Genomic DNA, 14,683 nt, shown 5'->3' with positions numbered 1-14,683 from the left:
AGAGATAGGCTTCAGCATTGTCAAACTATCTTGTGTATTCAAACCAGGCCTTCAATACACTGCAGGTTGCCTCTCCATTTGAGTTATTGGTTAGATTGTTCACTGACCCCTAAAACAATAAAGGTATCTACTACATCTCTGGTTGTGCTCCTGAAGTAGATGGAGAATATGTTGCAGTTTCAAACTCCTGCAGCAGCCAACAATGGCTTGATATAGCCAAATGTATAATGGATATCACCTCCAATGTGGCACTGTTTCATAGTGCTGAGGGGCACTATATACCAGGCTGGTGGAATATTGGAACCTACCTTCCTAACTTCTCTCTAGAGCCAATGGTGCTGCAGCTTGCTGACTGTGAACGACATACCAAGTGGAGCAATGATCACCAGAGTACTGTGAGTAGAACTTAAACACAATTGGGATTATGGCCTGCTCCTATGGGGAGATAAAATGTAAAGTATTGCAAACCTGGAACCTAAATCTTTTGCATCCAGAAGATAAACTTATGCACTGGGTAGTACATTAATTAGTATTAAGTACTATATCTATAGCTCTCCTATTCTAGTTATATGCCTGATGATTATGGTAATATCTTTTCTATTCTAGATCATATGCAGAGGGATATTGAACATGTTAAAAGTCCTGCTAAGCTTCATTTTCTAAGTAGTTAATGAATATGCTTAGGCCAGTTCTCCTGCGTAACCCTTATTCCAGAACCTGTGCCACTCATACCCTGGAGGACTGGCAAATCCACATGTCATCCTAACAGGGCTAAATGTTTTCCCAAAAGAAGAGAGACAGCAAATCAGGTGATTAGGACCTGCTTCAGCTTAGCCCCTTTGAGATGGTCCACGGACAACCTTTCCTCACCCAGGACCTGGTAACCAGGTTCTGATCAAAACTTGGGAAGAAAACAAGCCTCAGTCTCAATTAGAGTGAAAATTGAAGGAACTTTACTCTGTAGCTCTGATCACTCCCACAGCTATTAAAGTTAAAGGAATTTCCATCTTGGTGCACTAATCCTGAGTGAGCCAACTGTCCAAGAAAGTGCCAGTTTACCAGAAGCACCTGACAGGATGTATGAATGACAGTCATTGGATGGCCTGAAATCCCTCTTTAGGAGAAAAAACTAAATAGTGTCTATGTCAAAGTCAACTGTTCCCTCAAACTCTAGCCCAAATGCCTATTGCTAGGCATCTGGGTAAACCAGACATCCCTTAAGAAATCTTGTCTATTTTCACTTCCTGTAATTTCTCCCTATATTATAACTAAAAAGGCAATGCCTCTTCTCATTCATCTCCTCTACCATTGTAACTGAGATTGGCAATTTATACCAAGCTCCGATATCTATTGCAGTCTCTCCCTAGAATTAAGCAATAGCATAAAATAACTGAAAGAATACTGCCTCCCATCAACTTTGGGAAAATGCAACTTTTATAGGCACTTGACTTCTCTAGTTTTGTGGTCCAGTATCCTCTTTGTGGAACCATATATTCTCAAAATTCTAATCAAGTTTATCTTCCAGAATCAACATGTTTTTAGCCATAGGGTACTTCATCCAGCTTCACCCAGGATGCCAAATCTGTCTTCCTCCAACTGAGATAGAATAACAAGACGGTTTTATACCTTGTCAGGTAGGGCCTACTGCCCCTGGCCAGCAGGTAGTAGCTACAGAAGAATGACCATCTCCTTTTAGCACCCCTTTAAGAATAAGAGTGTAAACTCTCTGAGATGGGAATGAAACCAACTAGTAAGATAGGGAATCAATAGATGGATGTGGAACCTGGCAAAGAGTCCATGTGGACATCAATATCCCCAAGATGGCTGCTGGAAGACCCCTGCCCACAAGATTCTGCCATTCAGAACAAGATTTCATCTGGAAGCCAGGAAAAGCCCCAGATATTTCCCAAGGACGTTATCATTGGGAACTCCTGGGGGATTGATGGGTGGGATAATCAATCAAAACAGCAAACAGCCGGAACTCCTCCCCTGCCATTAACAAAGGGGCAGAATAATTAATGGTTTAAAAAGCAAGCACCAAGCTCTATTGCTCTTTTGCCTTTGCCCCATCCCGGTGCCTGCCTTGGGTACCTGTTCCTGCATTCTGCATCCTGTTCTTGCTGTTTTTCCCCTGCTATGGTTACCATGCAAGTAAAACCTGGGTGTTTATAATCTATAATGGGGAATTGTAGTCTGTAAATCAGCCTGCTTTATCACTTTTCAGGCCCTTTTTCTTTACCTGGGACCCATGTTCTGTTATTTTCTCCCATTTCTCCTTCCCTCCCTACTTTAATAAATTACTGGCCTAACTCACCTGACATGCTTTTAAAACTTATTTCTGTAGCATAGTCAAGAACCTAGACAAAATCCAGTTACACACATGGTCATCAATATTCCCAAGATGGCTGCTGGAAGACCCTCACAAGAGTGCCATTCAGAATAAGATTTCCTCCAGAAGCTAGGAGAAGCCCTGGATATTCCCCAAGGACTTTATTATTGGGCCCTTCTGGGGGATTGATTGGTGGGATAATCAATCAAAACAGCAAACAGGTGGGACTCCTCCTGTGTCCTTAGCAAAGGGGCAGAATAATCAGTGGTTTAAAAAACTAGCACAAAAACTTCTTGTTCTCTCTTGCTCTCTTGCTCTCTTGCCCTCTTGCGCTCTTGCCCTCTTGCCTTCGCCTGGTCCCAGTGCCTATTCATGCCTTATTCTGGCTTCTTTTTTCCCTCCTGGATCAATATGCAAGTAAACCTGGGGATTTATAATCTATAATGGGAAACTGCAGACTGTAAATCAGCCCACTTTATGAATTTTCAGCCCCTTCCTCTCTTTGTGGAACTCCTGATCTGTTATTTTCTCCTATTTATCTTCCCTCCCTACCTTAATAAATTACTGGTCTAACTAACCTGACATGCTCTTGAAATTCATTTCTGCAGCATAGTCAAGAACCTAGACAAAATCTGGTTATACCTAGAAGTATACTTTATTTTATTTTCTACTAATCTAGGTCATATATTGAATTCCATGGTTGTCAGGTCTTTAACGTTAGAACAATTTTTAGCTGAATTTTTTGGAAATTCTCTTTTACTTCCTGGAAGTGGGCAAACCAACTCATCTGGTTTAAATTAGCTTTACCAAGGCAAATTGAATTATGATGGACAATGAAAATTAACACCAGGTTTTAGAAAATAAAATAAATCATGCTCAGGGTATTTCCAAATTATGCTATTTTGATTGTTATTACCTTAAACAACCTAGTTCCCTCAAATGATTCTGTAAATAAACTTATCTAACTTTATTTTATCCAAAGTTTCCCAAATATATTTGACAACAGAAACCTCTTTAATGGTATTACCTGTGAAAACAAATATTATACAATTTGAAAAACTGACACATAACATAGCAAATAATAAATATTTTGTACTGCAAAGAGACTAAGATAATTCTTTAATTAAAACAATAATGTATGTCTACTATATGCCAGGAAAAACCTTTTTAGGACCTCGAATGTATTTGAAAGCGGAAGTGGGAAATAATCTGATAAACAGGATAGTACAATATCATTGCTCATTTAACACTGAGGCCATCATCATGGTAAATCCTCTCTACACAGTGATGCTTCTGGTACCTGCAGAAAATTCCATAAATTATTATAGAATTTATATAATATATGTTTACTTGAGATTTAAAAAAAATTTTTTTATCTCTCTCCCCTTCGCCCCCCAACCCCCCTGTTGTCTGTTCTCTGTGTCTATTTGCTGTGTGGTCTTTGTCCAATTCTGTTGTTGTCAGGGGCACAGGAATCTGTGTTTCTTTTTGTTGTGTCTTCTTGATGTATCAGCTCTCCATGTGTGCGGCGCCATTCCTGGGCAGGCTGCACTGTCTTTTGTGCTGTGCAGCTCTCCTTACGGGGTGTGTGGGACTCCTTGTGTGTGGGGCTCCCCTATGCAGGGGTGCAGCACTCCTTGCACGCATCAGCACTGTGCATGGGCCAGCTCCACACGGGTCAAGGAGGCCAGGGGTTGGAACCGCGGACCTCCCATGTGGTAGACGGCCACCGTAACCATTGGGCCAAGTCCGCATCCCCTATGTTCTTTAGGTGTAGAGTATTAGTGTGACCACCACCAGTGGTCCCGTGTATTGCTGCAACCACTCAGAAAATATTGGCAGACATAAATAGCTTAATATCTGGCTTCTTACTTACAGGCAAACTATTTGGAAATGGAAATATAAGGACAAGGTGAACTACGTTATGGTTCTTTTCAGAATCTCTTAATTCTTTGACAAGTTAAACCAAATGTGATTCAAACAAGGAACAGATTAGAGAAAAATTATCTGCCTTTTTGGGGAAGGTGTTGCTGTCTTCAATTTAAAATCTTGCCTCCCCTTGGTATTAGAGTGGCTCTCTCGTGGTGTCTGGCCCCTCCTCTGCTCTGGCTGATCTCAATGCTTTTGTATCAGGCCACAGGCCATAGTCCCCTAAGGCGGTAGAGACAATGAAGCACAGGCCCACTTTTCTTTACTACTACTCACCCCTGCCTTAGAGTGAGCAATTCTTCACACTTTGATACACAGCTCAGTGTAATTCAAGGGTATGACCAAATAAGCTCCAAATGTGACTTTTCCCAAGAAGCTAGAATGTTCATAAGGAGCACCTGCTTGGGCACATCCATCCTCTGAATCTTGTTCCTTTCCCCCCTAGTCTTCATTTTTCTGCCCTCTGCTCTGCAAATCTCTACCTTCTTTTTGGGAAGTAATGTCTCTTAACCACAGTGGTTGGTCTCCTCCCACAATACATTCTTCTCTTTCCCAGAAGATTAATTCTCCAAGTTTGAGTCATTCATTTTGAAGTAACACCCTGGAAAGAGGGTAGCTTCAGCAGAACAGTCAGTGATGTGATGCTCAGGATAGCTTAGCACTGGCTAAAGTGGGCGTGGGTCTTCTAGGACTTCTCACCCCATAAGAGCACCCTATGGGAGTTGAAGGGACAGCAGCTTTTCCCAATTGTGCAGCGAGGAACATTTAAAACACAAACACACACACATGGACACACAAAATGGACACCAAGCACCTCCTTGGTATCCACCTATATATTAATTCTGAGAGATAGTGAAGTCCAGACCTACAATAAAGAAGAGAAATACATTTCGAATCCATAGCTGAGTTCATGCTTCACAGTTTTTGGACAGGGCAAAAATGGTTCTTTTCCTTCTTCCCATTTTTCCAAATGTTCCTTTTAATGGCCAACCCCTTTCCTTCACAAATTTCCTGCAGAGACCCTGAGATAATTCAGCTTTTTTTCTTTTTGTTTTTTTCTTGGGGTACCTTGGACTGGGTATTGAACCTGGGACCTCGTATGTGGGAGACTGGTACTCAACCGCCTAGCCATGTTAACTCCCCTGAGTTGGCTTTTTCATTTGTTTTGCTTGTTGTCTTTTGTGTTTTTCTTAGAAGGCACAGACACCAAACCTGGGGCACCTTCCATGTGGGAAGTGGGTGCGCACCTGCTTGAGCCACATTTGCTTCAGCTGTTCTTAAAGAGGAAGGGGGAGGGTTTTATTCTTCTAGTTACCTCTTATTCTGCCAGTTACATTTTTAAACAAAATAACTCAGAAGACTCGCTAATTCATTCATTAATTCATTAATCTTCAATGATTTATTCATCAAACATTTGGGAAGTAGTAACTCAGTTGTGGAAGAGAAAAATGTTTCCATCCCTTATGGATTTGTAGTGTACTATCCCTCAGAATTAATATTTGGTTTTTGGAGATGAGTGTGGTAGTATGTGTGTTTGTTCATTTCAGCAGTCTTCTCTATTCAGTTGGGGAAGAAACTGCCATGCCTTCAACTTAGAGTGATGGGTGATATTGTGAAGGATGGCTGGACCTGGAAGATCCTACCACATGAAGATATTCTGAAATTTCTTCATTTCACCTTAAGAATCAGATTTTTTCTGTCTTTCCTTCCTTGTTCATTTCTTTCTCCCTTTCTCTCTCCCTCTTTCTCTCATTTTTCTTTCTTCCCAATACTTTTAAGACTGAAAGATAAAAAAAATCCTGATATTTGAACTACTATGAAGTTAAATATCTAGGCGAATAAAGGAAATTTAAGTGTGTTTTACTTTATTACTTTTATTTATTTATTTTTTTAAAGAGGTACCAGGGATTGAACCCGGGACCTCAAAAATGGGAAGCAGGTGCTCAAACTACTGAACTACATCCGCTTGCCACTTTATTACTTTGAAAGTATAATTTTACATAATGTCATGCACATATAAGTTTTCATAGCTTTTTAATTTTTTTATTAAACCACTAAAAAAATTCAACAACTTAGCAAAAGAAAACAAAAGCAACAAAAAGCTGGTCTGACTATTTTGGATCAACTTGTTACTTTTCATTTAAAGACTGTATCATTTTAAATTTTATAAATAATTCATGAATACTTTCTATTATAAAAAAAATTCAAACAATAAATAAAATAAAAAAACACTTTGAGTAATTCCCTGTCCAACCCCTAATCCCAATCATTTCTCCCAAAGGTTATTGCTATTATTAAAATTGTGTTTTTCACTTGCTTTTCTACATTTACACACACAACACACACACATGCGCACACATATACACATTATAAAACCATATGAAATCACTGATATTCAGTGTGTTTGATCTATAAAAATGGCAATATCATATTAATATGTGGATAGAAATGTGATATTTGTGTATTATATGGGTATGCGTTTCATTTCTTGTACAATTTATATATATATATATATAAAATTTATTTCTCTCCCTGCCCTCCCCCCCCCACGTTGTCTGCTCTCTGTGTCCATTCACTGTGTATTTTTCTGTGTCCACTTGCATTCTTGTCAGCGGCACTGGGAATCTGTGTCTCTTTTTGTTGTGTCATCTTGCTGTGTCAGCTGTCCGTGTGTGCAGCCCTACTCCTGGGCTGGTTGTGCTTTTTTTTTTCGTGCAGGGAAGCTCTCCTTGCAGGGCGCACTCCTTGCACAGGGGGTTCCCCTACACAGGGGACACCCCTGTGTGGCATGGCACTCCTTGCATGTGTCAGCACTGCGCGTGGGCCAGCTTACCACATGGGCCAGGAGGCCCTGGGTTTGAACCCTGGGCCTCCCATATGGTAGATGGCTGCTCTCTCAGTTGAGCCACATCTGCTTCCCTCTTCTACAATTTGATGCCAGCGCTAAATAAGGTTAAGATGAACTATATTTGTATATGTTCACTCTTTGCTTTCTACTTTGATATGATTTGCTTAGTCATATTATCTGTACATTTTCATGTTGCCTTGTTTTCCTTTTACATATTAATTTGTGTTTATAAATTCTGGATGTTAGATATCATCCCTCTCCCTCACCCCGCCCACCAACTTGAAGTTCCTCCTTGAAATAATTCTGGTTTTGGACTCTCTATTCTATTCCATTAATCTATTTGTTTATTCTTGCACTGCTGCCACTCTAAAAATGATTTGACTGTCCTAAGGGTTGAACCAATTGATACATATAGGCAGAATCAGCAACAAGGTAAGCCAATTGAGCATCAAGGAAGATATCAAATTCTTTTTTTGTATGGTCAATAAAGGCAGGGTAGTTTCAGGTTAGCATACAAATACAGTTGATTTTTATTATTAGCAGTAATATATGTTCTATGAAGACTCAAAACAATGAATTAGCAAATATTGAACCATTGCTACTAAGGATAAATACAGGATTGGGTTCCTGCAAGCCTCTAGTCACAACTTTTTTTGTCCATCAATCAGTATATGACCTTGTTTTACGTGTTTCTGTTTAAAACCACCTTCTTTAATATATATTGTTGACTCATTAACATGGAACTCATGGTCAACCGCACCATAATTCATGCCGTAACAAAGCTTATCTAACACATAGGCACATCACAGCCTTGCACTTAGCACTAGACAACACCTTGGGTCTATTTTAAACAGTGAAACAGTGAAACCACCACAGAATAAGAAAAACAAGGCATTAATTGTACTGCAAAAAGGAAACTTCTTTACAGGATGAGAACCGAAACAAGAAAGCAGAGTGTTGTTGCCCTGTTGGACCTCAGCTGGGAATGTGTGTGTCAGGTGACTCAATTTTTTTGCCTCTCTGATCATGTCCATGAATGACTGCAGAAGTTCCAAGAGTATTGACTTTGGAAATTTTAGCGAGTAGGCAAATTAACAATTACAAAATCTGCACGTAATAAATATTGACAGTACAGGATCGTGTCTGGTGGACACACCTACCACTGAGCACAGGTCGCAGTTCATCTTGTCAGCTTCATCCCAAAAGAAACTGCTACCAGGGCTGTACATACAACCACCCTCATAGTTCTGTAACTCTCCCGGGCTTCCTGCTCTTCCACATCTGTCTCAGATTAGGGAGTGAAGGGATGAGGATCATATATGGGTGAAGATCAGGAATTCATTCATATTTTCATTCTATGAATATTTATTAAGGACTTGCTATGAAGCAGGCACTATTGTAGACTCTAATAGTAATACTGTGTCAGTAATAATAGACACAGATCTTGTGGCAGTGACAGCTTCTTTCTGCTAGTGGAGGTGGCTGCCAGCTAAAGCCTTCATTTCCAGTCTGTTGTGCAATAGGTGTGAACATATGACTACATTGTAGTCAGTGGGATGGGAGGAGAAGTGATGTTTGCTACTTTGGGCTCTCAGCCTTAAAATAATTGAATTTGTGCTCCTCTGGCTCCTTCCCTCTTCCTATTGACTTAGTGATAACGAGAATGTGGCAGCCTTCTTGACTCTGAGATGGATGCTATGTGTTGAGGAAAGCAGAGTCATTCCCCAGCTCTGGATTGTCTAGCTCTGGAGCGTCATGCAAGAGAGAAATAGACGTGCAACTTGTACAAGACACATTATTTGGGGTTCTCTTTGTTGTAGCATCTTAGCCTGCACCTTGGTTAATGCAAGCCCTGTTTTTATGGAATTTACAGAGATATTTAGACATTAATCAACTAATCTTAGAAAAATGTATATAAGTTCAAATTGAGATAAAAGTACAGAAGAAAAGAACATAGTATTATAACAATGTATAATGAGGTGACTTGACTTAGTCTAGAGGATCAAAGAAAATTGGAGAAAGATCAAGTTATGGTGTAAGCACCAGAGATGTGCACAGGATTTGATAATTTAAAAATCAGTGATTTTACATTAGGACGGTATTGAAGGCCACAATTGAAATGAGTTTCTTCATGAATTTCCCTGTCTGTTATGGTCCCTGGACAATGCCCTGTGTACAGAATAGTCAAGTGAATCATTAGAAGAAAATAAAAATTAAAATGAAGGCAGCATTTTATGACAATTATGAATTACCAAACAATAGCATCTAGTAAGATGCATCAGCTATAAAACCTTATAAGGAAGAAAAAAATCCTAACTATAACATTATTAATAGTTAGATTATAATGCTTGGCTTGGCAAATTAACAGGAAAGGAACATTCTTATAGGGTAAAGCTATATAGGCAAACATGTGGACAGCTGAAGTACTTAGAATATCTGAGCAAAAAGATACAAGTTATTTCTTTTATTAAGGAAAAGATTGTGATTATTTTGGGTCTAAATTATTGGCTTGGCTCTCTACAATGATCAGATGCAATAGAAAATCTGTGTAACTGTCTGTTCACTTTGTGTAGACTTGGAGCCAGAGACTAATTACGAGTAATAGTGTGTTCTGACAGGGAAAGACAACATAAAACTAGCACAATGCTTCCCTAACAAATAGGAAACACTTTCAGAATGATAGACAAACAACCAATTTTATGTTTTTTGTTTTGTTTTTTATTTCTTTTTGTGCTGTCTTTTTAATTTATTTTTGTTTATTTTTTATTGGTTACACACAAGCAATTTTAATATGGTGTTTCACAAATGTGCAATTTTACAACAAAGAAACATTGCATTGCTAGATGACATCCAGATACAAGAATAGGAAAATCATTGGGGGGAGGCCAACTGGCAGATTAAGAGTTAACCACTTAATCTGATTTTCTGTATAGATCTTTCTTTCTGTTATGTCTGAGATGGCAATAATTTGGACTTGGAGACATAGGGATTAGCTAGAACCCTATTATTAATCTGAAAGATATCTATCTACTCAAACACACCTGGTTCCAAAATTAAAAAAAAAAAAGAGCACAGAGATTGTGACAAAGAGTCGCAATTATTATCCCATTTTACCCCATGACAGAGCATCTTAACTTCCCCAAATTAAGATGCAATTATGTGGAAGAAATAGATATATCAAGAGAAAATATGATGTTTGCAGAAAGTAATGCCTTGGCTAATTAGTTCACATTCAAAATTAAATGTGATTTTCATTAGTGATTTAAGGACAAAAGAAAATATGCATTGGGAGGAGAGCAGCATGAAAAGTGGATAAGTTAAAAGTACTGATAGGGAAATAGCCATGGACATACTTTCCAATATAAGTGGAAAACTTAACTAGTGGATACAATCTTAATTATGAAGATGGTCATGCAATTTTCATGACATTAGAAGTTATCGAAAGTGTTTTCCAAGAGAGCTCTGATAATTTTAAAAAATCTCTTTTGATAGGAAAGAGTTTAGCGTTATGTTTTAACTATATCAGCATATGAAAAGGAAAAGTATGTGTTTCCGGAAAGCTGACTTTTAAAGGGAGGAAAGAAGAAATTTCAAAGAATCCATTAAAAATATCACCATTATCTATTCTGACATAATTTTATTATGACAAAAGTCATATCTAGTTCAAGTTATATAAACACTAATAGCATATCTGTTATGACTGTTTTATAGAAATAAAAATTTCGCCATTTAGAAATAAATTGTGATAGCATCTTAAGTGGAAACAAGAAAAAGCTAATACAATGAAAAAAAAAGAAATGCTTTTGTCCAAGCAAAACATATTTTAATGTATGTAATCACATCTAAGTGTTGTTTTATCTTTTTCAGAACATTATTGCAGGCATCACATTGTTTGAGGTTCATAAAATCCAAGTAAGAGCAGATATTTATTGAACAGGAACTGCTAGACACTGGAGATACAATGTTGGGCAAAAGTCACGATCTCGTAGACCTTACAATTTTTGGTGGGACCAAGAGTCAACTATTTGATAGCCTTTGAATAAGAAGAAGTATGACATACTAGAAGAAGTCAGGAGAGTGAAGTGTCACAGAAGCCAAGAAGAGTGACAGTTTTAAGGAAGAGAGAGGTGGTAAAATTGCTGAATGCTGGTTCAAGAAGTAATCTGTCCAGGCTAACCCTGGGGCCTGTGATCCAGACCCTTTCACTCGGTGTTAGCCAGCACCAGAAGCTCAGTCTAAGCAGATAAAATACAAGGGAAGATGTGGAGCTGGTGTAACTCAGTGGCTGGGTGCCTGCTGGCATGGATGAGGTCCTGGGTTCAATCCCCAGAATGGTTATTTTAGGAATTTGCAAATTTCACTGAGAAATGAATGAAGAGAACAGATCTGCAATGATGGGAATTGAAACTGGGAGGCGTTTAGCAGTGTTATTCTATAATTATTATATTATATATACTGTATTTTATTTTACTATCCTATAGTTATTATAAATTATCAAATATTACTGTTATATTTAATTGTGTTTTATTGTATAATAATTATAAATTATTATTGACATTAATTGTAGGCTTACTATGGGCTAGACTCTCTGCTCAACATCTCATCTACATCTTTTTTTTCCTTAAATTTTTTATTGCCTTTTTTAAAAAAAGATACATAGACCACAAAATGTTACATTAAAAAATATAAGAGGTCCCCATATACCCCACTTCCCACACCCCTCCCCCACTCCTCCCACATCAACAACCTCCCACACCCCTCCCCCACTCCTCCCACATCAACAAATGCAAATTTATTGCTTTTGTTGAGTACATTTTGGACCACTGCTACACCGCATGGGTTATAGTTCACATTGTAGTTTACACTCTCCCCCAGTCCATTCATTGGGTTGTGGCAGGATATATAATGTCCTGCATCTGTCCCTGCAATATCATTCAAGACAACTCCAAGTCCCAAAAATACCCCGTCACTTCTCTTTTACCCTCTCCCTGCCTCCAGCAACTCCCGTGGCCACTGTTTCCACATCAACGGCACAATTTCTTCCATTGCTAAAGTCACAATAGTTCTATAGTAGAATACCAGTAAGTCCACTCTAATCCATATTTTATTCCTCCATCTTGTGGACCTGGCGTGGTGATGTCCACTCCACCTCTAAATCGAGAGGGGGCTTAGAGCCCATATTGCTGATGGATCTTTCTTTTGATTCCAGCAACATCGTGTGAGCATGATACTAATATTAGCTCCGCTTTACAAATAAAGAAATTGAGCTTTATCTGCAAGGGTACTTGATAGGGAAGTCAGAACTCAAACCTAGATTTAACTTATTTCAGAGTTCATACTCTTGAGCATGATATAGGTTGTCATGAATGAAGACAGCTACTCCTTCATGGCCCTCTCTCTCAAAGGCCCATGGTCTCCTCGGCTTCTCACTGTTGGAGTGCTCCATTGCTCCATTCTCTTCCTTGTGGCTGGTTTCTTCTGCTTCAGCTTGCACATTGCCCATCAAGGTCTTAACCCTGGCTCTTCATAAGCTTAACTACTACACATCTCAATCCTAAACTCCACAGAAGAATCTGACTGGACCAGCTCATCTTTTCCTACTAGGTTTGAGAAAGAAGTCCTGATATAAATAGCTGTGGCCAGGGATTAAAGCCACAAGGACAGTAGGGATTGTGGGCAAGGGCCGTTACCTCAAAAGGGATGTGTGGGCAAGCAGAAGCAGGATGGCTGTATCAGATACCTTCTCTTCTCAATTTTTTTTTTTATCTTTAGCTTCTTTCCTCTGTCTTTTCCCTAAGCACACAAAAATGCTCCCTTCATTATTAGTTGGACACTTTTGATTATAAATGATAGGAACCCAGCTAGAATTCACTTATACAGAAGGGAGAATTTCATTATAGGGATCCTGATGATTTTGTAGATCTCAAGGGAAAGAATGTTGTCTGGGTCTCAGGAACAACCAGAAGCAGGGATCTAAAAGTTGCTAAGACTCTTATCTTTCTTTCTGTCAGTCTTTTATTTTAGCATTCTTCTAAATCTTGGCTTCATTCTTCATTCTCATTGCTGGTTGCATGGGTGCCAACAAATTTTACAATATAGTTTCAATCACTGGAATGAGATTGACTTTCTATTTCTCTGGTATGAAGTATAAAAATCCCATTGTAGGGATGCATTGGCTCACTTGATCAGTGGCTACTCATTTTTGCAAGTAGTTCATGGGGTTAAATTCTTTGGATCTGTTTGGATCAGATTTACTCTTGACCAATTAACTTTGATTAGTAAATGGGTTATATAAGAACATGTCATCTCTCAGATAGATGGAACTGTTTGGGGAGGAGATGGGGGAGGAGATGGGAGAGGGAAGCAGTTTCTAGAAGGAGATTGCTCTACTCTCTCTTTGTGATAGCTAGCTTCCTCTGCTTCAGCGTGCAGTGGCTTATCAAAATCTTAGTCCTGAGTCTGCATGAGCTCCCTCTCATGAAGAAGCTGAGCTAGCTGTGGTCTTACTTCTTACCTTCCTTTTCACAGCCCAACATGTTGAAAGTGGAATCTACATTCATCTTCATTTTTCTCATTAGTCAGGTCTCAATCTGCTGCAATTTGACTTACTTTCTCACCACTCCAAGAAACTACTTTGGTCAAAGTTGTCACTGACTAATTCAATAAGTACTCTTCAGTTCTTATTTTACAAGAACTCTCTTCAGTTTGTCATTGTTTGCCAATTCCTGTGTGGCAGACACTTCCAGTTGCTTCCCAGGGTCTATATTACCCTTCTTCTTCAGGGAAATAGAGCCCCATTTTCAGCTGGCTTCATGGTTGCCCAGAATAAAATCTACATTTCCTATCCTCCTTTGAAGCCAGATGTGATCATAAGGCTAAACTCTGCCAATGGATTGGAAGTAAATGTGTTGTGTAAAATGTGGAGTAAGTGTCCTTAAGGCAGTGATGCTCCTTTCTTTGTCATGTCCCCCTTCCCAATGGGATGAATTTGAACTGAGTCCAAGGTGGTTATCTTTGATTATCAGGATGCTGAGTGGAAGGAATAAAGAATCAGATGGCCATAGAGCCACCATAACAATACCAGGTGCCTAACTCCAGATTAGGTTTATGTGAGAAAGGATGGCAACCTGCAGTCAAGTCTAATCCTAACTGATACATAACCTTTCTTGAACCTCCCTTCTCTTTCCCCTGTTTACGTTCTGTGACTGTTCTTTTCTGGTCTTTATCCTCTTATTCTAGATTTTCTAATTCAGTCTTCTTCTCCTTGATCCAACCCTTAACTGTTGTTTCCAGGATTCCATTCCAAAGACTCTGCTTAATCTAAATATTCTACATGTGAGACATCATCAGTGCCTTCCACTTTGAACTCCTACATCATCTTGCAGACTTAGAAATACATGTTTCTAGTCTTTCCCTCTTCTCTTGATTGCAGACCCATGTATCCATCTTATCTCTGAATGGTTTCAATGTTCTCTTACATTCTTTATCTTTGTTTGTGGCCCTACCATCCATCCTGTTGCCTGAAAAATAAGACTGAATTTCCCTGGATGTCTCTTTCTTCCTCACTCCTCTTACCC

The sequence above is a fragment of the Dasypus novemcinctus genome, chromosome 14 (genome assembly GCF_030445035.2).
Source record: "Dasypus novemcinctus isolate mDasNov1 chromosome 14, mDasNov1.1.hap2, whole genome shotgun sequence".
In the NCBI taxonomy this organism is placed as follows: Eukaryota; Metazoa; Chordata; class Mammalia; order Cingulata; family Dasypodidae; genus Dasypus; species Dasypus novemcinctus.
The sequence above is the reverse complement of the archived record's forward strand: the minus strand, read 5'-3'. Positions refer to the sequence as shown.